General features: G+C 55.5%; 6 non-coding genes and 2 pseudogenes across 6 annotated transcripts; all 8 read left to right on the top strand.

Moving 5' to 3' along the window:
- The first annotated feature begins 4,736 nt into the window (after positions 1–4,736).
- LOC148806070 (U2 spliceosomal RNA) lies at positions 4,737–4,912 on the top strand (annotated as a pseudogene).
- A 781-nt stretch (positions 4,913–5,693) lies between these two features.
- Positions 5,694–5,884, top strand: LOC148806069 (U2 spliceosomal RNA). The gene has a single exon (XR_016089814.1). It is a non-coding gene; the product is annotated as a U2 spliceosomal RNA (small nuclear RNA).
- A 783-nt stretch (positions 5,885–6,667) lies between these two features.
- Positions 6,668–6,858, top strand: LOC148806068 (U2 spliceosomal RNA). The gene has a single exon (XR_016089813.1). It is a non-coding gene; the product is annotated as a U2 spliceosomal RNA (small nuclear RNA).
- A 787-nt stretch (positions 6,859–7,645) lies between these two features.
- Positions 7,646–7,836, top strand: LOC148806067 (U2 spliceosomal RNA). The gene has a single exon (XR_016089812.1). It is a non-coding gene; the product is annotated as a U2 spliceosomal RNA (small nuclear RNA).
- A 786-nt stretch (positions 7,837–8,622) lies between these two features.
- Positions 8,623–8,813, top strand: LOC148806066 (U2 spliceosomal RNA). The gene has a single exon (XR_016089811.1). It is a non-coding gene; the product is annotated as a U2 spliceosomal RNA (small nuclear RNA).
- Positions 8,814–14,934: 6,121 nt separating this feature from the next.
- Positions 14,935–15,114, top strand: LOC148806065 (U2 spliceosomal RNA; annotated as a pseudogene).
- Positions 15,115–15,897: 783 nt separating this feature from the next.
- On the top strand, positions 15,898–16,088 carry LOC148806064 (U2 spliceosomal RNA). Its single transcript, XR_016089810.1, has one exon. It is a non-coding gene; the product is annotated as a U2 spliceosomal RNA (small nuclear RNA).
- A 784-nt stretch (positions 16,089–16,872) lies between these two features.
- On the top strand, positions 16,873–17,063 carry LOC148806063 (U2 spliceosomal RNA). Its single transcript, XR_016089809.1, has one exon. It is a non-coding gene; the product is annotated as a U2 spliceosomal RNA (small nuclear RNA).
- Positions 17,064–22,216: the final 5,153 nt, after the last annotated feature.

Raw genomic sequence — 22,216 nt, 5'->3', positions numbered from 1 at the left:
AGGATGCTGGACAATTGGAGAACTTTGAAGTGGTGGGACTTTGGGCACAAGAGGACAGAGTGGTGACGGTGCACATGCACAACCCTTTTGTGTTGGAAACGGACATTTATGCTTTTCTGAGTCGGTATGTGGAAATCTTGAACGATGGGTGGATGTTGAGGGATGGGGTGCGGGTATGGACGGGTCGGTGGCAGTATAGAGTCCGGTTTCAGCCGGACAATTCGTCGAAGGATGGTTTCAGGCATCCACCGGCTAATTTTTTCTTGGGTTCCAATCAGGGTTATTTGTTTTATGCAGGGCAACCGAAACTGTGTAGAAGATGTGGGGGGGAGGGTCACTTGGTGGCAAATTGCACTAAGATGATTTGTCGGAGGTGTGGGAAGGAGGGACACGAGGTGAGGGATTGCGAGGAGAGGCCGAGGTGCTCCTTGTGTAATGAGGCGGGACATTTGTTTAAAGATTGTTTTGAACGGCAGCCGGAGAGGGTAATAGCTCTTCGCACCGGACTAGCAGGGTTCCAGGAAGACGAAGGGACGAGCGAGGAGGAGGAGGAGGGAGTGCAGGAAGGTGGGGATATGGAATTGGGTGGTACAGAGGAGGAAGTTAGGAAGGTAGGGGGCGCAGGGAGGGGCAAGAAAAAGAAAAAGGGTAGGGGGAGGGCGAGGGAAGAGGGGGACGGGTTTAGAAGGGGTGGGGAAGGGGTTACAGTGGGGGAGGATAGAGATAAGGGAGCTGGGTTACCGGTGGAGGGGGGAGAGAGGAGTGAGGTTGAGAGAGAAGTAGCTGAAGATAAGGGGGATGGGGCGGGGGGTAGTGGTTTGGTGAGCGATAGGGTAGAGGGCACTGGGGAATCTGGGGACAGGGGAGATTTGGGAGAGGTGGGGGGGGGGGTGGGTTCTGGGGATCTGCAGGATATGGAGATGAGTGATGGTGACAGTACGGCAGAAGAGGGAAGCGGGGGAGATGACTTTGAAACAGTGGTGGGGAAAAAGAAAAAAAGGAAGCGGAAACAGAAGGACAAGCCTGGAGGGGAGTCGCTCTCGCCTCCCAGGTCAATAACGAAAGTTATAGGAAGGGAGGAAGCGGGTGAGGGTGGAGGTGTTGCTATGGAGGCCCCAGCTGTAGGGGGCGAGAGTTGGGGTAATACAGAAGATAGGTTGGGGGAGTGGGGCGGAAGCCAGATAGGTCATATCTGGTCTGCTAGCTCTCCGAGTAGCGTAGGCAGTTATGAGGGTCCAACACACGACACGGCTAATATAGAGGAATTTTTGAGTAGTGCGGATTTTAGTTAATAATGCAACAATGGGTTTTTTTGCCTTTACTGCAAATGTGAGAGGGTTGCAGGATAAGGTGAAAAGGACGGCGTTTTTTATATCTTTGAAGTCCGTGGTTTTTTCGGTTGCATTCTTACAGGAGGTTCATTTAAAGGATAGGAGAGATATAGGGTTTTTTTCTGAGGAATGGAAGGAGGGGGAAGCCAGATGGAGTGTGGGTGGGGTTCGTTCGTCGGGAGTGGGGATGGTGTTTAATGGGAGGGGGTGGGCGGTGGGCGATGCAATGTCTGTGTGGCCAGGCCGAGTGCTGTGTGTGGATGCGGAGTGGATGGGCGTGTGCTTGCGGTTAATCAATGTTTATGCCCCAGTGAACCTTAAGGAGAGGAAGGAATGTTTTGAAGCCATAACGCCACTGCTTTATACAAACCGTGTGGTGTTGTTGGGGGGAGATTTTAATGTGTGTTTGGATAAGGGGCGTGAGGTGGATTTTACAGGACAGTTTTGGGGGAGGGTAGTGAGGGAGTTTGGCCTGAAAGACGCGTATAGGTGTCTTTTCCCTAACCAGCAGGGATGTACGTGGAGGAACTCGCGGGGTGTCAGGAGCCGATTAGATTACTGGTTTGTGCCCCAGGGGGTGCGGGTGGTGGGCATGGTCTTGCGCCCATCGTGGTTTTCTGATCACGATGGGGTGCTGTGTGAGTTGGAGCTCGGCACGTTGAGCTTCGGAAGAGATGTGTGGAGGATGGATGTGACAGTTTTGCAGGATGAGAATTTCAGGAGGCAGTTTCGGGCATGGTTCAGGGAATGGGTTGGGTTGCAAGGTTGTTTTCCATCTTTGGTTGATTGGTGGGAATGTGTTAAAGGAAAGATCAGGGTGTTTGTTGGGGATTTTTGTAGAAGTGTTAGGAGGAAGGATATGAAAGAGGTGGAGAAAGCTGTGAAGAGGATCGAGATGTTGTATACTAGGGAGAATGCAGGGCAAGCCATGGATCACGGTTTATTGAGGGCCTTAAAAGCCCGTTTGAGAACCCTTTTTGAAGACAAAGCTCGGCGATTTTTGGTACGTAGGTGCCAGAATTATATTGACCAGCATGAGACGTGTTCTGCCTTCTTCTTTCAGCAGGTGAGGGTGAGACAGAGGGGGACAGTGATTAAAGCATTGCGCACTAGGGACGGTGATGTGGTGCATACGAACACAGAGATGGTGGAGTGTGCAACAGAATTTTATTCCAAGCTGTTTGAGGAGAAAGTGGTTGATGAAGGACTGGGGAATTATTTCTTGAGTTTTCTGAGAAACCGGTTGTCTAGCAGTGTGAAGGAGACCTTGGAGAAGCCCCTCACTTTAGAGGAATTGGAAAGTGCTCTAAAGTCTCTCAAGGATGGGAAGGTCCCAGGGGTGGATGGGCTCCCTAGGGAGTTCTATGCCGCCTTTTGGGATCTGCTGGGACCAGAGCTCCTTGCTGTCCTGAATGAGATCTACAGGGATGGCAAGTTGAGTAGGACTATGAGGGATGGTTCGATAGTGCTTTTGTTTAAAAAGGGGGATATGACGGACTTAAAGAACTGGAGACCAATCACCTTGTTGTCCACGGATTACAAGCTGGTTGCTAAGGTCCTCGTGAGCCGTTTGAGGACTGTGATGCCGGATTTGGTACATTCGGACCAAACCTGCGGAGTCCCGGGGCGATCGATTTTTTGGAACCTAGTTCTGGTCAGAGATGTGATCGCATGGGTGGAAGCTCAGAGGATCCCTTTGTTGCTGGTGAACGTGGATCAGGAGAAGGCTTTTGATAGAGTTCATCACGGGTTTTTATTTAGGATTTTGGCACATTTAGGGTTTGGGGATTTTTTTTTGCGTTGGTTAAGGATTTTGTACACAGAGGTAGGTAGCAGGGTGGTGGTTAATGGGCATAGGGGGGAGTGGTTTTTGCAGTCTTCTGGGGTGAGGCAAGGGTGCCCTCTGTCCCCCTTGTTGTATGTGCTGTTTGTAGAGGCTTTGGCATGTTGCTTGAGGGCAGACCCGGCGGTGCATGGGTTGTGGCTACCAGGGAGCGGAGGTGAGGTACTTAAAATCCTGCAGTACGCAGACGACGCCACACTGTTTTTGACATCTGAGAGTGGTGTGAGGCAAGCGCTGCACAGGTTCGGGCAGTTCGCAGCTGCCTCTGGGTCCAAGCTTAATGTGCAGAAGTCGGTGGCAATGGGGTGTGGCGGGTGGAGTACAGTGTGGTCGGTGCCGGGCGGGCTACAAGAATCTGAGAATGGGGTAAAGATTTTAGGGGTAGTTTTTCAAAAGAAAGGGAACGAGTTGCTTAATTGGAACTTGGTGTTTGCACGAGTGAGGGTGAAGTTTGGGTTGTGGAAGTCACGGCGGTTGTCCTTCTTGGGGAAGGTGATTGTTTTGAAAGCCGACGTTTTGCCAGCTTTAATGTATCTGGCTTATGTATATCCACTGCCAAAGACCTTTAGGAGACTGTTGACACGGATGGTCTTTGAGTTCATGTGGGGAGGGAAATATGAATACGTCAGGAGGGACATCATGTATATGGAGGTCAGTGAAGGTGGGAGGGGGGTCCCCAACTTCTCCCTCAAACTAGACTGTGTGTTTTTTTCAGGGTTGTGTAGGGTTCTTGGTGGAGGTGCTGGGGGGCGGTGCAAGAGTTTTGTGTGTCTGTGGTTTGAAGAGTGTATGAGGACAGTGTATGGGTGGTCGAATGCGAGGCCGCATGCAGCGTCAGCTCCCGCTCATCATAGGAGAGCGAGAGAGTTGAGGAAAGAAACGTTTCATTTTGGGGACAAGGATGTCTGCCAGGACCATAGGAAACTGTATACATTGGTGATGGAGACTCGGAAGGTTACTCCGGTAGTATTGGGTATACGGACGGAGGTGTGGACCCGTGTTCAGCCTAAGGGGTTAGATCACGGCTTGATGGATCTGAACTGGAGGATCGTCCATGACAGATTGCCAGTGCGGCAGGTGCTTTATAGGCATAAGCTGTCTAAAACTAGAACTTGTCCAAGGGAGGGGTGTTCTGCAGAGGAAACAGTGCGGCACACTTTTTGGGAATGTGTTTTTGTTCGGGGACTATGGGGGGAATGTCAAGATGTACTGTTACAACTGTGTCCTTTTTTTGTTTTGTCATTTGATGTTATAAGATGGGGGTTCGTGTGCACTAATGTTTCATTGACAACAAGATTTCTGGGCTGGCTGCTTGTAAGCCTAGTTAAACAGGTGGTTTGGGACTCCCGTGAAGACACAGTCAAGAGGAATGTCGAGTGGTCGGTGGGGAGGGCAGTAGGGAGGGTAAAGGGGTTGGTGCGAGGGAGGGTTTTGAGGGATGTGCAGAAATATGGCTATTTTGCTGCCAGGGAGAAGTGGAAAAGCCTTTTTGAATTCTAATAGGTGGACCTTTGTTTCTGTATAGTGTTGTACTGTTGGTGTGTTGATTTGCTGTGTGTGAAATAAATTTTGTTAAAAAAAAAAATCTGTTCTTATCAGTTTAATATCTGATACGTCCCCCATCGGGGGACCACATATTAAACGGATTTTTGGAACAGGGAGCTGGATCAGGAGCTTGCTCCGTCCTCTCCACGCATCGGCCCGGTATTGCAGCGCCTCCGGGAACGGTGCACTACCTTCTCTCAGCGGTGAAAAGACAGACGTAGCTAGCAAGCAAGCGAGGTGGACCGGAGCTCCTTCCTCTCCGGTCTCGTCTCTCGTCCATCTGTGTGTCTCTGTGTCTCTCTCTCTCCCCCTCCCCGTTCCCGTGCTCCCTCCGTGCACTTTCCCGCGCCTCGACTCTCTCGGCAAGCAGGCCGGCCCCCTTTTCGGCTCCCGTGCGTTTTCCCTCCAAAAAACTTAGTTTTTTCCTCCTTTTTCCAGGGAGGCAGGCGTGGCTTGTGTGTGTGTGTGTGTGTGTGTGTGTGTGTGTGTGTGTGTGTGTGTGTCCCCGTCCTTGCAGGCGGGCCCCTTTCGACAGCCGGCCGTTTTCCCTCCAAAAAACTTAGTATATACACCTTTTCTTTCTTTTTTTCGGCAGGCAGGCAGGTGTGTGTGTGTCCCCGTCCCTCCCGAGAGAGCGCTGCCCCTTGCCTCTGCCCGCAGGTGCCGACGGTCCGCTTTCGCTTGCAGCTCACTCGGCACGGCTGCTGCTGGTGGGAGGGGCCTAAGCTAAGGAGGCCGGCCGGCTGGCGCCCCCCGCGGCTGCGGTCGTTGTCGGGCCGTTGACAGGAGATCAAAGAGCAGGGCCCCCGCCCGGGACTGGCGGGCAGGCAGGCGAGCAAGCAGGCAGGCAAGAGAGGGGGAGAGCGGAGTCCGGGCGGCCGGCAGCCGCGTGCGGACCGGGCTCCAGAGGCGTCGGCCTGCGCCGCTGCGCGCCAGCCGGACGCCCGCGCGCCCGCCCAAGGCCGGCGTCGGGCATCGCTTCTCGGCCTTTTGGCTAAGATCAAGTGTAGTATCTGTTCTTATCAGTTTAATATCTGATACGTCCCCCATCGGGGGACCACATATTAAACGGATTTTTGGAACAGGGAGCTGGATCAGGAGCTTGCTCCGTCCTCTCCACGCATCGGCCCGGTATTGCAGCGCCTCCGGGAACGGTGCACTACCTTCTCTCAGCGGTGAAAAGACAGACGTAGCTAGCAAGCAAGCGAGGTGGACCGGAGCTCCTTCCTCTCCGGTCTCGTCTCTCGTCCATCTGTGTGTCTCTGTGTCTCTCTCTCTCCCCCTCCCCGTTCCCGTGCTCCCTCCGTGCACTTTCCCGCGCCTCGACTCTCTCGGCAAGCAGGCCGGCCCCCTTTTCGGCTCCCGTGCGTTTTCCCTCCAAAAAACTTAGTTTTTTCCTCCTTTTTCCAGGGAGGCAGGCGTGGCTTGTGTGTGTGTGTGTGTGTGTGTGTGTGTGTGTGTGTGTGTGTGTGTGTGTCCCCGTCCTTGCAGGCGGGCCCCTTTCGACAGCCGGCCGTTTTCCCTCCAAAAAACTTAGTATATACACCTTTTCTTTCTTTTTTTCGGCAGGCAGGCAGGTGTGTGTGTGTCCCCGTCCCTCCCGAGAGAGCGCTGCCCCTTGCCTCTGCCCGCAGGTGCCGACGGTCCGCTTTCGCTTGCAGCTCACTCGGCACGGCTGCTGCTGGTGGGAGGGGCCTAAGCTAAGGAGGCCGGCCGGCTGGCGCCCCCCGCGGCTGCGGTCGTTGTCGGGCCGTTGACAGGAGATCAAAGAGCAGGGCCCCCGCCCGGGACTGGCGGGCAGGCAGGCGAGCAAGCAGGCAGGCAAGAGAGGGGGAGAGCGGAGTCCGGGCGGCCGGCAGCCGCGTGCGGACCGGGCTCCAGAGGCGTCGGCCTGCGCCGCTGCGCGCCAGCCGGACGCCCGCGCGCCCGCCCAAGGCCGGCGTCGGGCATCGCTTCTCGGCCTTTTGGCTAAGATCAAGTGTAGTATCTGTTCTTATCAGTTTAATATCTGATACGTCCCCCATCGGGGGACCACATATTAAACGGATTTTTGGAACAGGGAGCTGGATCAGGAGCTTGCTCCGTCCTCTCCACGCATCGGCCCGGTATTGCAGCGCCTCCGGGAACGGTGCACTACCTTCTCTCAGCGGTGAAAAGACAGACGTAGCTAGCAAGCAAGCGAGGTGGACCGGAGCTCCTTCCTCTCCGGTCTCGTCTCTCGTCCATCTGTGTGTCTCTGTGTCTCTCTCTCTCCCCCTCCCCGTTCCCGTGCTCCCTCCGTGCACTTTCCCGCGCCTCGACTCTCTCGGCAAGCAGGCCGGCCCCCTTTTCGGCTCCCGTGCGTTTTCCCTCCAAAAAACTTAGTTTTTTCCTCCTTTTTCCAGGGAGGCAGGCGTGGCTTGTGTGTGTGTGTGTGTGTGTGTGTGTGTGTGTGTGTGTGTGTGTGTGTGTGTGTCCCCGTCCTTGCAGGCGGGCCCCTTTCGACAGCCGGCCGTTTTCCCTCCAAAAAACTTAGTATATACACCTTTTCTTTCTTTTTTTCGGCAGGCAGGCAGGTGTGTGTGTGTCCCCGTCCCTCCCGAGAGAGCGCTGCCCCTTGCCTCTGCCCGCAGGTGCCGACGGTCCGCTTTCGCTTGCAGCTCACTCGGCACGGCTGCTGCTGGTGGGAGGGGCCTAAGCTAAGGAGGCCGGCCGGCTGGCGCCCCCCGCGGCTGCGGTCGTTGTCGGGCCGTTGACAGGAGATCAAAGAGCAGGGCCCCCGCCCGGGACTGGCGGGCAGGCAGGCGAGCAAGCAGGCAGGCAAGAGAGGGGGAGAGCGGAGTCCGGGCGGCCGGCAGCCGCGTGCGGACCGGGCTCCAGAGGCGTCGGCCTGCGCCGCTGCGCGCCAGCCGGACGCCCGCGCGCCCGCCCAAGGCCGGCGTCGGGCATCGCTTCTCGGCCTTTTGGCTAAGATCAAGTGTAGTATCTGTTCTTATCAGTTTAATATCTGATACGTCCCCCATCGGGGGACCACATATTAAACGGATTTTTGGAACAGGGAGCTGGATCAGGAGCTTGCTCCGTCCTCTCCACGCATCGGCCCGGTATTGCAGCGCCTCCGGGAACGGTGCACTACCTTCTCTCAGCGGTGAAAAGACAGACGTAGCTAGCAAGCAAGCGAGGTGGACCGGAGCTCCTTCCTCTCCGGTCTCGTCTCTCGTCCATCTGTGTGTCTCTGTGTCTCTCTCTCTCCCCCTCCCCGTTCCCGTGCTCCCTCCGTGCACTTTCCCGCGCCTCGACTCTCTCGGCAAGCAGGCCGGCCCCCTTTTCGGCTCCCGTGCGTTTTCCCTCCAAAAAACTTAGTTTTTTCCTCCTTTTTCCAGGGAGGCAGGCGTGGCTGTGTGTGTGTGTGTGTGTGTGTGTGTGTGTGTGTGTGTGTGTGTGTGTGTGTGTCCCCGTCCTTGCAGGCGGGCCCCTTTCGACAGCCGGCCGTTTTCCCTCCAAAAAACTTAGTATATACACCTTTTCTTTCTTTTTTTCGGCAGGCAGGCAGGTGTGTGTGTGTCCCCGTCCCTCCCGAGAGAGCGCTGCCCCTTGCCTCTGCCCGCAGGTGCCGACGGTCCGCTTTCGCTTGCAGCTCACTCGGCACGGCTGCTGCTGGTGGGAGGGGCCTAAGCTAAGGAGGCCGGCCGGCTGGCGCCCCCCGCGGCTGCGGTCGTTGTCGGGCCGTTGACAGGAGATCAAAGAGCAGGGCCCCCGCCCGGGACTGGCGGGCAGGCAGGCGAGCAAGCAGGCAGGCAAGAGAGGGGGAGAGCGGAGTCCGGGCGGCCGGCAGCCGCGTGCGGACCGGGCTCCAGAGGCGTCGGCCTGCGCCGCTGCGCGCCAGCCGGACGCCCGCGCGCCCGCCCAAGGCCGGCGTCGGGCATCGCTTCTCGGCCTTTTGGCTAAGATCAAGTGTAGTATCTGTTCTTATCAGTTTAATATCTGATACGTCCCCCATCGGGGGACCACATATTAAACGGATTTTTGGAACAGGGAGCTGGATCAGGAGCTTGCTCCGTCCTCTCCACGCATCGGCCCGGTATTGCAGCGCCTCCGGGAACGGTGCACTACCTTCTCTCAGCGGTGAAAAGACAGACGTAGCTAGCAAGCAAGCGAGGTGGACCGGAGCTCCTTCCTCTCCGGTCTCGTCTCTCGTCCATCTGTGTGTCTCTGTGTCTCTCTCTCTCCCCCTCCCCGTTCCCGTGCTCCCTCCGTGCACTTTCCCGCGCCTCGACTCTCTCGGCAAGCAGGCCGGCCCCCTTTTCGGCTCCCGTGCGTTTTCCCTCCAAAAAACTTAGTTTTTTCCTCCTTTTTCCAGGGAGGCAGGCGTGGCTGTGTGTGTGTGTGTGTGTGTGTGTGTGTGTGTGTGTGTGTGTGTGTGTGTGTGTGTGTGTGTGTGTGTCCCCGTCCTTGCAGGCGGGCCCCTTTCGACAGCCGGCCGTTTTCCCTCCAAAAAACTTAGTATATACACCTTTTCTTTCTTTTTTTCGGCAGGCAGGCAGGTGTGTGTGTGTCCCCGTCCCTCCCGAGAGAGCGCTGCCCCTTGCCTCTGCCCGCAGGTGCCGACGGTCCGCTTTCGCTTGCAGCTCACTCGGCACGGCTGCTGCTGGTGGGAGGGGCCTAAGCTAAGGAGGCCGGCCGGCTGGCGCCCCCCGCGGCTGCGGTCGTTGTCGGGCCGTTGACAGGAGATCAAAGAGCAGGGCCCCCGCCCGGGACTGGCGGGCAGGCAGGCGAGCAAGCAGGCAGGCAAGAGAGGGGGAGAGCGGAGTCCGGGCGGCCGGCAGCCGCGTGCGGACCGGGCTCCAGAGGCGTCGGCCTGCGCCGCTGCGCGCCAGCCGGACGCCCGCGCGCCCGCCCAAGGCCGGCGTCGGGCATCGCTTCTCGGCCTTTTGGCCAAGATCCAAAAAGTACGTGGCAGGCCCGCGGCTTGAGGACTTGGCTGGGGGACGAGAAGGGCGACGGCGGAGAAGAGGAAGAGGAGAGAAGGCGCGGCGGAACCTTTTTTGAAGTCCGGGATACAGACGAGCCAGGAGGAGGGTCGGAGTCCTTTTTTTCTTTTGGAAGGATCGGGCGTCTCCAAGGACTGGTGAAGGCGATCGTCACCTTGCAGCGCGGCCTGGGTTCTCCTCAGCTCAGGGGTTACCCTGTGCTGGGGAGCCAGGCGATTTCCCGGGGCTTTTGTGACTTTCTTTTGCCGGCGACATGGAGGCTAGGAACTGGAGGGGTCAGCCTGCAGCAGGGCCTGGACTGAAGAACACCATCCAGTTCCGGTGGTTGGGTGATGTTGGCCTGATGCCGGGGAGAGAGGACTTCTCCCGGCATGTGTTGATGCGAGTTTTGAGCGTGGATTTGAAGGATGTGTTTTGCGTGCAGAGTTATGTCTCTCTGCGATTTTTCAATGTGACCTTTGAATCTGCAACGATGTACTGGAATGTGTTTCGGGCGGCCAGAGAAAAAAAGGATGCTGGACAATTGGAGAACTTTGAAGTGGTGGGACTTTGGGCACAAGAGGACAGAGTGGTGACGGTGCACATGCACAACCCTTTTGTGTTGGAAACGGACATTTATGCTTTTCTGAGTCGGTATGTGGAAATCTTGAACGATGGGTGGATGTTGAGGGATGGGGTGCGGGTATGGACGGGTCGGTGGCAGTATAGAGTCCGGTTTCAGCCGGACAATTCGTCGAAGGATGGTTTCAGGCATCCACCGGCTAATTTTTTCTTGGGTTCCAATCAGGGTTATTTGTTTTATGCAGGGCAACCGAAACTGTGTAGAAGATGTGGGGGGGAGGGTCACTTGGTGGCAAATTGCACTAAGATGATTTGTCGGAGGTGTGGGAAGGAGGGACACGAGGTGAGGGATTGCGAGGAGAGGCCGAGGTGCTCCTTGTGTAATGAGGCGGGACATTTGTTTAAAGATTGTTTTGAACGGCAGCCGGAGAGGGTAATAGCTCTTCGCACCGGACTAGCAGGGTTCCAGGAAGACGAAGGGACGAGCGAGGAGGAGGAGGAGGGAGTGCAGGAAGGTGGGGATATGGAATTGGGTGGTACAGAGGAGGAAGTTAGGAAGGTAGGGGGCGCAGGGAGGGGCAAGAAAAAGAAAAAGGGTAGGGGGAGGGCGAGGGAAGAGGGGGACGGGTTTAGAAGGGGTGGGGAAGGGGTTACAGTGGGGGAGGATAGAGATAAGGGAGCTGGGTTACCGGTGGAGGGGGGAGAGAGGAGTGAGGTTGAGAGAGAAGTAGCTGAAGATAAGGGGGATGGGGCGGGGGGTAGTGGTTTGGTGAGCGATAGGGTAGAGGGCACTGGGGAATCTGGGGACAGGGGAGATTTGGGAGAGGTGGGGGGGGGGGTGGGTTCTGGGGATCTGCAGGATATGGAGATGAGTGATGGTGACAGTACGGCAGAAGAGGGAAGCGGGGGAGATGACTTTGAAACAGTGGTGGGGAAAAAGAAAAAAAGGAAGCGGAAACAGAAGGACAAGCCTGGAGGGGAGTCGCTCTCGCCTCCCAGGTCAATAACGAAAGTTATAGGAAGGGAGGAAGCGGGTGAGGGTGGAGGTGTTGCTATGGAGGCCCCAGCTGTAGGGGGCGAGAGTTGGGGTAATACAGAAGATAGGTTGGGGGAGTGGGGCGGAAGCCAGATAGGTCATATCTGGTCTGCTAGCTCTCCGAGTAGCGTAGGCAGTTATGAGGGTCCAACACACGACACGGCTAATATAGAGGAATTTTTGAGTAGTGCGGATTTTAGTTAATAATGCAACAATGGGTTTTTTTGCCTTTACTGCAAATGTGAGAGGGTTGCAGGATAAGGTGAAAAGGACGGCGTTTTTTATATCTTTGAAGTCCGTGGTTTTTTCGGTTGCATTCTTACAGGAGGTTCATTTAAAGGATAGGAGAGATATAGGGTTTTTTTCTGAGGAATGGAAGGAGGGGGAAGCCAGATGGAGTGTGGGTGGGGTTCGTTCGTCGGGAGTGGGGATGGTGTTTAATGGGAGGGGGTGGGCGGTGGGCGATGCAATGTCTGTGTGGCCAGGCCGAGTGCTGTGTGTGGATGCGGAGTGGATGGGCGTGTGCTTGCGGTTAATCAATGTTTATGCCCCAGTGAACCTTAAGGAGAGGAAGGAATGTTTTGAAGCCATAACGCCACTGCTTTATACAAACCGTGTGGTGTTGTTGGGGGGAGATTTTAATGTGTGTTTGGATAAGGGGCGTGAGGTGGATTTTACAGGACAGTTTTGGGGGAGGGTAGTGAGGGAGTTTGGCCTGAAAGACGCGTATAGGTGTCTTTTCCCTAACCAGCAGGGATGTACGTGGAGGAACTCGCGGGGTGTCAGGAGCCGATTAGATTACTGGTTTGTGCCCCAGGGGGTGCGGGTGGTGGGCATGGTCTTGCGCCCATCGTGGTTTTCTGATCACGATGGGGTGCTGTGTGAGTTGGAGCTCGGCACGTTGAGCTTCGGAAGAGATGTGTGGAGGATGGATGTGACAGTTTTGCAGGATGAGAATTTCAGGAGGCAGTTTCGGGCATGGTTCAGGGAATGGGTTGGGTTGCAAGGTTGTTTTCCATCTTTGGTTGATTGGTGGGAATGTGTTAAAGGAAAGATCAGGGTGTTTGTTGGGGATTTTTGTAGAAGTGTTAGGAGGAAGGATATGAAAGAGGTGGAGAAAGCTGTGAAGAGGATCGAGATGTTGTATACTAGGGAGAATGCAGGGCAAGCCATGGATCACGGTTTATTGAGGGCCTTAAAAGCCCGTTTGAGAACCCTTTTTGAAGACAAAGCTCGGCGATTTTTGGTACGTAGGTGCCAGAATTATATTGACCAGCATGAGACGTGTTCTGCCTTCTTCTTTCAGCAGGTGAGGGTGAGACAGAGGGGGACAGTGATTAAAGCATTGCGCACTAGGGACGGTGATGTGGTGCATACGAACACAGAGATGGTGGAGTGTGCAACAGAATTTTATTCCAAGCTGTTTGAGGAGAAAGTGGTTGATGAAGGACTGGGGAATTATTTCTTGAGTTTTCTGAGAAACCGGTTGTCTAGCAGTGTGAAGGAGACCTTGGAGAAGCCCCTCACTTTAGAGGAATTGGAAAGTGCTCTAAAGTCTCTCAAGGATGGGAAGGTCCCAGGGGTGGATGGGCTCCCTAGGGAGTTCTATGCCGCCTTTTGGGATCTGCTGGGACCAGAGCTCCTTGCTGTCCTGAATGAGATCTACAGGGATGGCAAGTTGAGTAGGACTATGAGGGATGGTTCGATAGTGCTTTTGTTTAAAAAGGGGGATATGACGGACTTAAAGAACTGGAGACCAATCACCTTGTTGTCCACGGATTACAAGCTGGTTGCTAAGGTCCTCGTGAGCCGTTTGAGGACTGTGATGCCGGATTTGGTACATTCGGACCAAACCTGCGGAGTCCCGGGGCGATCGATTTTTTGGAACCTAGTTCTGGTCAGAGATGTGATCGCATGGGTGGAAGCTCAGAGGATCCCTTTGTTGCTGGTGAACGTGGATCAGGAGAAGGCTTTTGATAGAGTTCATCACGGGTTTTTATTTAGGATTTTGGCACATTTAGGGTTTGGGGATTTTTTTTTGCGTTGGTTAAGGATTTTGTACACAGAGGTAGGTAGCAGGGTGGTGGTTAATGGGCATAGGGGGGAGTGGTTTTTGCAGTCTTCTGGGGTGAGGCAAGGGTGCCCTCTGTCCCCCTTGTTGTATGTGCTGTTTGTAGAGGCTTTGGCATGTTGCTTGAGGGCAGACCCGGCGGTGCATGGGTTGTGGCTACCAGGGAGCGGAGGTGAGGTACTTAAAATCCTGCAGTACGCAGACGACGCCACACTGTTTTTGACATCTGAGAGTGGTGTGAGGCAAGCGCTGCACAGGTTCGGGCAGTTCGCAGCTGCCTCTGGGTCCAAGCTTAATGTGCAGAAGTCGGTGGCAATGGGGTGTGGCGGGTGGAGTACAGTGTGGTCGGTGCCGGGCGGGCTACAAGAATCTGAGAATGGGGTAAAGATTTTAGGGGTAGTTTTTCAAAAGAAAGGGAACGAGTTGCTTAATTGGAACTTGGTGTTTGCACGAGTGAGGGTGAAGTTTGGGTTGTGGAAGTCACGGCGGTTGTCCTTCTTGGGGAAGGTGATTGTTTTGAAAGCCGACGTTTTGCCAGCTTTAATGTATCTGGCTTATGTATATCCACTGCCAAAGACCTTTAGGAGACTGTTGACACGGATGGTCTTTGAGTTCATGTGGGGAGGGAAATATGAATACGTCAGGAGGGACATCATGTATATGGAGGTCAGTGAAGGTGGGAGGGGGGTCCCCAACTTCTCCCTCAAACTAGACTGTGTGTTTTTTTCAGGGTTGTGTAGGGTTCTTGGTGGAGGTGCTGGGGGGCGGTGCAAGAGTTTTGTGTGTCTGTGGTTTGAAGAGTGTATGAGGACAGTGTATGGGTGGTCGAATGCGAGGCCGCATGCAGCGTCAGCTCCCGCTCATTATAGGAGAGCGAGAGAGTTGAGGAAAGAAACGTTTCATTTTGGGGACAAGGATGTCTGCCAGGACCATAGGAAACTGTATACATTGGTGATGGAGACTCGGAAGGTTACTCCGGTAGTATTGGGTATACGGACGGAGGTGTGGACCCGTGTTCAGCCTAAGGGGTTAGATCACGGCTTGATGGATCTGAACTGGAGGATCGTCCATGACAGATTGCCAGTGCGGCAGGTGCTTTATAGGCATAAGCTGTCTAAAACTAGAACTTGTCCAAGGGAGGGGTGTTCTGCAGAGGAAACAGTGCGGCACACTTTTTGGGAATGTGTTTTTGTTCGGGGACTATGGGGGGAATGTCAAGATGTACTGTTACAACTGTGTCCTTTTTTTGTTTTGTCATTTGATGTTATAAGATGGGGGTTCGTGTGCACTAATGTTTCATTGACAACAAGATTTCTGGGCTGGCTGCTTGTAAGCCTAGTTAAACAGGTGGTTTGGGACTCCCGTGAAGACACAGTCAAGAGGAATGTCGAGTGGTCGGTGGGGAGGGCAGTAGGGAGGGTAAAGGGGTTGGTGCGAGGGAGGGTTTTGAGGGATGTGCAGAAATATGGCTATTTTGCTGCCAGGGAGAAGTGGAAAAGCCTTTTTGAATTCTAATAGGTGGACCTTTGTTTCTGTATAGTGTTGTACTGTTGGTGTGTTGATTTGCTGTGTGTGAAATAAATTTTGTTAAAAAAAAAAAAAAATCTGTTCTTATCAGTTTAATATCTGATACGTCCCCCATCGGGGGACCACATATTAAACGGATTTTTGGAACAGGGAGCTGGATCAGGAGCTTGCTCCGTCCTCTCCACGCATCGGCCCGGTATTGCAGCGCCTCCGGGAACGGTGCACTACCTTCTCTCAGCGGTGAAAAGACAGACGTAGCTAGCAAGCAAGCGAGGTGGACCGGAGCTCCTTCCTCTCCGGTCTCGTCTCTCGTCCATCTGTGTGTCTCTGTGTCTCTCTCTCTCCCCCTCCCCGTTCCCGTGCTCCCTCCGTGCACTTTCCCGCGCCTCGACTCTCTCGGCAAGCAGGCCGGCCCCCTTTTCGGCTCCCGTGCGTTTTCCCTCCAAAAAACTTAGTTTTTTCCTCCTTTTTCCAGGGAGGCAGGCGTGGCTTGTGTGTGTGTGTGTGTGTGTGTGTGTGTGTGTGTGTGTGTGTGTGTGTGTCCCCGTCCTTGCAGGCGGGCCCCTTTCGACAGCCGGCCGTTTTCCCTCCAAAAAACTTAGTATATACACCTTTTCTTTCTTTTTTTCGGCAGGCAGGCAGGTGTGTGTGTGTCCCCGTCCCTCCCGAGAGAGCGCTGCCCCTTGCCTCTGCCCGCAGGTGCCGACGGTCCGCTTTCGCTTGCAGCTCACTCGGCACGGCTGCTGCTGGTGGGAGGGGCCTAAGCTAAGGAGGCCGGCCGGCTGGCGCCCCCCGCGGCTGCGGTCGTTGTCGGGCCGTTGACAGGAGATCAAAGAGCAGGGCCCCCGCCCGGGACTGGCGGGCAGGCAGGCGAGCAAGCAGGCAGGCAAGAGAGGGGGAGAGCGGAGTCCGGGCGGCCGGCAGCCGCGTGCGGACCGGGCTCCAGAGGCGTCGGCCTGCGCCGCTGCGCGCCAGCCGGACGCCCGCGCGCCCGCCCAAGGCCGGCGTCGGGCATCGCTTCTCGGCCTTTTGGCTAAGATCAAGTGTAGTATCTGTTCTTATCAGTTTAATATCTGATACGTCCCCCATCGGGGGACCACATATTAAACGGATTTTTGGAACAGGGAGCTGGATCAGGAGCTTGCTCCGTCCTCTCCACGCATCGGCCCGGTATTGCAGCGCCTCCGGGAACGGTGCACTACCTTCTCTCAGCGGTGAAAAGACAGACGTAGCTAGCAAGCAAGCGAGGTGGACCGGAGCTCCTTCCTCTCCGGTCTCGTCTCTCGTCCATCTGTGTGTCTCTGTGTCTCTCTCTCTCCCCCTCCCCGTTCCCGTGCTCCCTCCGTGCACTTTCCCGCGCCTCGACTCTCTCGGCAAGCAGGCCGGCCCCCTTTTCGGCTCCCGTGCGTTTTCCCTCCAAAAAACTTAGTTTTTTCCTCCTTTTTCCAGGGAGGCAGGCGTGGCTGTGTGTGTGTGTGTGTGTGTGTGTGTGTGTGTGTGTGTGTGTGTGTGTGTGTCCCCGTCCTTGCAGGCGGGCCCCTTTCGACAGCCGGCCGTTTTCCCTCCAAAAAACTTAGTATATACACCTTTTCTTTCTTTTTTTCGGCAGGCAGGCAGGTGTGTGTGTGTCCCCGTCCCTCCCGAGAGAGCGCTGCCCCTTGCCTCTGCCCGCAGGTGCCGACGGTCCGCTTTCGCTTGCAGCTCACTCGGCACGGCTGCTGCTGGTGGGAGGGGCCTAAGCTAAGGAGGCCGGCCGGCTGGCGCCCCCCGCGGCTGCGGTCGTTGTCGGGCCGTTGACAGGAGATCAAAGAGCAGGGCCCCCGCCCGGGACTGGCGGGCAGGCAGGCGAGCAAGCAGGCAGGCAAGAGAGGGGGAGAGCGGAGTCCGGGCGGCCGGCAGCCGCGTGCGGACCGGGCTCCAGAGGCGTCGGCCTGCGCCGCTGCGCGCCAGCCGGACGCCCGCGCGCCCGCCCAAGGCCGGCGTCGGGCATCGCTTCTCGGCCTTTTGGCTAAGATCAAGTGTAGTATCTGTTCTTATCAGTTTAATATCTGATACGTCCCCCATCGGGGGACCACATATTAAACGGATTTTTGGAACAGGGAGCTGGATCAGGAGCTTGCTCCGTCCTCTCCACGCATCGGCCCGGTATTGCAGCGCCTCCGGGAACGGTGCACTACCTTCTCTCAGCGGTGAAAAGACAGACGTAGCTAGCAAGCAAGCGAGGTGGACCGGAGCTCCTTCCTCTCCGGTCTCGTCTCTCGTCCATCTGTGTGTCTCTGTGTCTCTCTCTCTCCCCCTCCCCGTTCCCGTGCTCCCTCCGTGCACTTTCCCGCGCCTCGACTCTCTCGGCAAGCAGGCCGGCCCCCTTTTCGGCTCCCGTGCGTTTTCCCTCCAAAAAACTTAGTTTTTTCCTCCTTTTTCCAGGGAGGCAGGCGTGGCTTGTGTGTGTGTGTGTGTGTGTGTGTGTGTGTGTGTGTGTGTGTGTGTGTGTGTGTGTCCCCGTCCTTGCAGGCGGGCCCCTTTCGACAGCCGGCCGTTTTCCCTCCAAAAAACTTAGTATATACACCTTTTCTTTCTTTTTTTCGGCAGGCAGGCAGGTGTGTGTGTGTCCCCGTCCCTCCCGAGAGAGCGCTGCCCCTTGCCTCTGCCCGCAGGTGCCGACGGTCCGCTTTCGCTTGCAGCTCACTCGGCACGGCTGCTGCTGGTGGGAGGGGCCTAAGCTAAGGAGGCCGGCCGGCTGGCGCCCCCCGCGGCTGCGGTCGTTGTCGGGCCGTTGACAGGAGATCAAAGAGCAGGGCCCCCGCCCGGGACTGGCGGGCAGGCAGGCGAGCAAGCAGGCAGGCAAGAGAGGGGGAGAGCGGAGTCCGGGCGGCCGGCAGCCGCGTGCGGACCGGGCTCCAGAGGCGTCGGCCTGCGCCGCTGCGCGCCAGCCGGACGCCCGCGCGCCCGCCCAAGGCCGGCGTCGGGCATCGCTTCTCGGCCTTTTGGCCTAAGATCCCGTGTGCGTGGCCTGACCGCGGCTCGGGTTCTGAAGCCAAAGGAGGGAAGAGACGGACGGCGCAGCTTTTTTAAGCGACGGCGATTTTTTTCCGTGGCGGAAGGGACTCCGGCCACTTTGAGAATGGAGAAGATTTCCAGCAGGACCGCAAGACCAAGGCACACTGTACGTTTCGTGTTGCGAGAGGAGGCTTCGGACAAGGATTTTGCCAAGAGAGACGCTTTCGAGGACGTCGTCCTTTTCAAGCACCTGGCCTTGCAGCCTGAAGACATCTATTGCCTGCAGAACTTTCCAGGTAAAAGGATTTTTGATTTGTCACTATTTTCTGCGGTACAGTGCACGAAAATATGGTCCACATTGGCTGCTCGCAGACAGGAGGAACCTTTTGTTCATTTTTATCTCGAACCTTTGTTTGCTCGCGAATCGAGACCCATATGGGTCCATATGAATAATCCTTTCACCCCGGAAGCAGACATCGTCAACTTTCTTAAAAGATTTGTTGACGTGCAAGATACAGGGACAAAAGTAATGGACAGGAAGAGAGTCTGGAACGGCAAAAGAAGGTTTCTTGTGCGTTTCAGAGCAGACCCCAGCGCAGAGGATGGGCTTTTGCACCCCCCTGCACACTTTTCAATTGGAGCTTACACAGGTTACCTGAACTATCCAGACCAGCCTTTCGCATGCAGACGGTGTAACCAGAGAGGCCACTACGCTGCCGACTGTGAAGCGGAGGTCTGCCGAAGATGCGACACCGTGGGACACAGCACCTTGATGTGCAGAGCCGAGCCAAAGTGCAATCTGTGCGGGGCTTCTGGACACATCTACAAGGTATGCCCGATAAAAGCACGGAGTTTCGCAGCAGTGACGGGTGGCTCGTTGGCAGTGCGTGCAACCGCAGCTCCTCTTACGGAAGACAGGGCAGCTGCGCCAGCAGAGAGATCGACACCGGTGTCACTGGTCCCGGACGCTGCTGAGGAGGAGATGGAACCTGAGGGGGTGGAACAAGGGCATAAAGAAACGGATCACGGGCAGACGACAACAGCACTTACCTCAGCAGATGATCGCCACGGCCAGGAAGAAGCGGAGATCCCGGTGAGCGCAGAGGGGGTCCCGGTGAGTGCAGAGGAGGAAGATGGGGTCTCGCTCGCCTCGCTTGAGCAACTGAGAGAGTTGGCGGAGGGCTCAAGCGTGCCCCCTGCGGAGAAAGAAATGTCAGATTGGGGAGAGATAGTGGATACTGCGGAGGCCATGGACACTGCCCTGGCCAAGAAGGGTGGGAAAAGGAAGGCGGAACACTATGCGCCCTTCCTGGTGAAAAAACCGGGCATGGACCCTCTGGACTACCTCGAGTCGATGGCCACAGATTCGTTGGCCCAGACTGAATCCACGCCATTAGGAACGGAGGGTGAGGTAAGTGGTGTGGGAGTCCCCCCCCTCACGGCGGAACCAGGAATGTCTTCGAGCTGTGTCATTCCAGAGACTGAGCTGACCCCGACCCCGGCAGGAGCCCCTGAGGAATGCATGCAGCCACGTGTCGCCCTGCAGAGAAAAGAACAGGACGTCTTTATTTTCGCAGAGGTACCCTTGAAATTCAAGGTATTTTGTAAATGGGACGAAAAGGCCAGCAAACTGATCTGGCCTTCGACCTTTAACGAGCAGCAGCTATCCCCGGCAGGGATCGTGGTGCGGTGTGGGCACTTTGGTGAGGAGATCACAACTCTGGAGGTAAGAGGCTGTAACCAGATGGACGCAGTCGCTAAGAAGATAGCGCTAAACAACCTGGTTAAGGAATGGTTTGCGGGCGACGGAGATCTGAAAGAGAGGTACGAGAGGGAGGTGGAAAGACGCCCAGGCAACGTGGTGGTGAATCTGGATTTTCCGGTGATGTTCATGGAGCGCTGCGCCTGGAAGAACGGAAACGTGCAGTACCCACCCCAGCCATCAGGCTTCCGGCGTTCGCTGAAGTCGCGGACTGGGAGGCAGACTGGAGTGACAATGAGCAGTACACGGACAGGAGATAAAATTAACACCTTATTCTTACAGGGGAAAGACGAGGAGCCAGTGCGTCGCGCATACATGGAACTGATGCAGTCGGTGTGCCGGCACTATGACTCTCCGTAACGGCCCCCAATGTTGAAAATACTAACTCTGAACATTCGGGGTTTAAGGAATTTGGTAAAGAGGACGGCCTTTTTTTCTTTCCTGAAAACCATAGTTTTCGATATCTGTCTGGTACAGGAAGTCCATCTAAGAGATGAAAGGGACGTCATACAGTTCACTCGTGAGTGGGACAGAGGGGACTCTAGATGGAATATCGGAGGCGTCCACTCCTCGGGAGTCGGCATTTTATTTGGTAATCATGATTTTATAGTGGAGAAGTGTGTGAATGTAGTGCCTGGAAGAGTTTTTTATCTGGATATCTGTTTGGGTGAGAGTTGCTTTCGGTGCGTGTGCGTGTACGCCCCGGCAATGATGGCTTTGCGGGCGGATTTTTTTAAAGAACTTTATCCTGTTTGCCTTACCAACAAACGGATCATCATGGGAGGTGATTTTAACGTGGACCTCCGAGATAAGAAGGACCCAGGAGCAAAGCAGCTCAATCTTCTACTAACACAGTTTGGGCTCTACGACTGCGCCTACCGGATCCAAAGGGAGAAAGCAGAGGCCACGTGGAGGAACGCCCAAGGTACTGTAAAGCGCCTCGATTACGTCTTCGCCTCACTGGACGTACCTGTTGAGATGGTGGTGGTGCAGCCGGTAGGTTTCTCTGATCATGCTCTCGTAGAGGCCCATTTTCCACACCTAAAGAGCCAGTTTGGGTGTGGGGTGTGGAAATTAAATACGGAGAGCCTAAAAGAGGACGAGTACATCAGGGCAATGAGGTTCAAACTGCAAACCTGGTGGAAGGAGAGGAATCTGAGCACCCCCCTGATTGATTGGTGGGAACATCTAAAGAAGAGAATTAGAACAGAGTCCAGAGCTTATTGCCGAGCAAGACTCAAACGCGAGCGACAGAAAGGCAGGGAGTTACAGGAAAGGTTAAACACCTTGTTCTCCCAGTGTAATAAGGATATGTCTGTGTGCCTTGATGAGATTTCAGCAGCTAAAGCTGAACTGCGCGCCTACCACGAGCAAAAGGCGAAGAGCTACCTGTTCAGAGCCCACGCGCAGTTCATACAAACCCACGAAACATGTTCCAGTTTTTTCTTCCGACAGATACGCCAGAGGCAGAAGCGCAGCGTGATGGCTGGCATTCAGACCCCGGAAGGGAAAATAGCAACTAGCAGTGAGGAGATGCTGGAAACTGTGAGGCGTTTTTACCAATGTCTTTTCTCCCTAAAGACAGTGGACGAGGCCATGGGGGCAAGGCTGCTGAGCAATATTACAGCACAGATTCCTGTCGAAGCCCAAGATCAGCTTGAGGCGCCTATAAGCTTACAGGAACTTGGCGACGCCTTGCTCGGCATGAAGACTGGCAAGGTACCAGGTAAAGACGGGCTACCAGCTGAATTTTATCGGACGTTCTGGGACATCTTAGGCCCAATTGTACTACAGGTGGCGGAGGAAATCTTTCGCAGGAAGACCATGTGTGAGTCCATGAGGGAGGGGATCCTTACACTGCTGTATAAAAAAGGGCCTGCAACGGACCTTAGAAACTGGAGGCCGCTGCAAATGTTGTGTGTGGACTATAAGCTGATTGCCAAAGTGCTGGTAAATCGCTTGAAGGGGGTCCTGGCCCATGTGATCGGTTGGGACCAAACCTGCGGGGTTCGAGGTCGTCGTGCCAGCTGGACCCTCCAGCTAGTGCGGGATGTGATTGCGTGGTCCGAAAACAGGAACGTCCCGTTGCTGATCGCCAGCCTGGACCTCGAAAAAGCATTTGACAATGTCTCACACACTTTTGTCTGGCAGGTAATGGAGAAGATGGGGTTCGGCCCCGTCATGCTGGGCTGGCTAAAAATACTGTACTCACAGGTTGGCAGCAGAGTACTGGTGAACGGGCACCTGGGAGGGCTGGTCCACCAAGAGTCCGGGGTGCGTCAGGGCTGCCCCCTGTCCCCGTTACTTTTTGCACTGTACATGGAGCCTTATGCGCGGGCAGTCCAGAAGGAGCCATCCATCGACGGGATCCTGGTACCTGGGAGTGGAGGGAACAGAGTTAAGGTGGCATTATACGCTGACGATGTGACCTTATTCCTCAGCTCTTACCTCAGTTTGCAGGCAGCCTTGGACGTCTTCGAGAACTTCTCCCTCGCGTCAGGTGCTCGGCTAAACAAGGGGAAAAGCCAGATTAAGCTCTTCGGGCCTTGGAAAGAACAACTCGGACCGGCACA

The sequence above is a fragment of the Atractosteus spatula genome, unplaced genomic scaffold (genome assembly GCF_055471065.1).
Source record: "Atractosteus spatula isolate fAtrSpa1 unplaced genomic scaffold, fAtrSpa1.hap1 Scaffold_58, whole genome shotgun sequence".
In the NCBI taxonomy this organism is placed as follows: domain Eukaryota; kingdom Metazoa; phylum Chordata; class Actinopteri; order Semionotiformes; family Lepisosteidae; genus Atractosteus; species Atractosteus spatula.
Note: the sequence above shows the minus strand (reverse complement) of the source record. Positions and strands in the feature narration are given on the sequence as shown.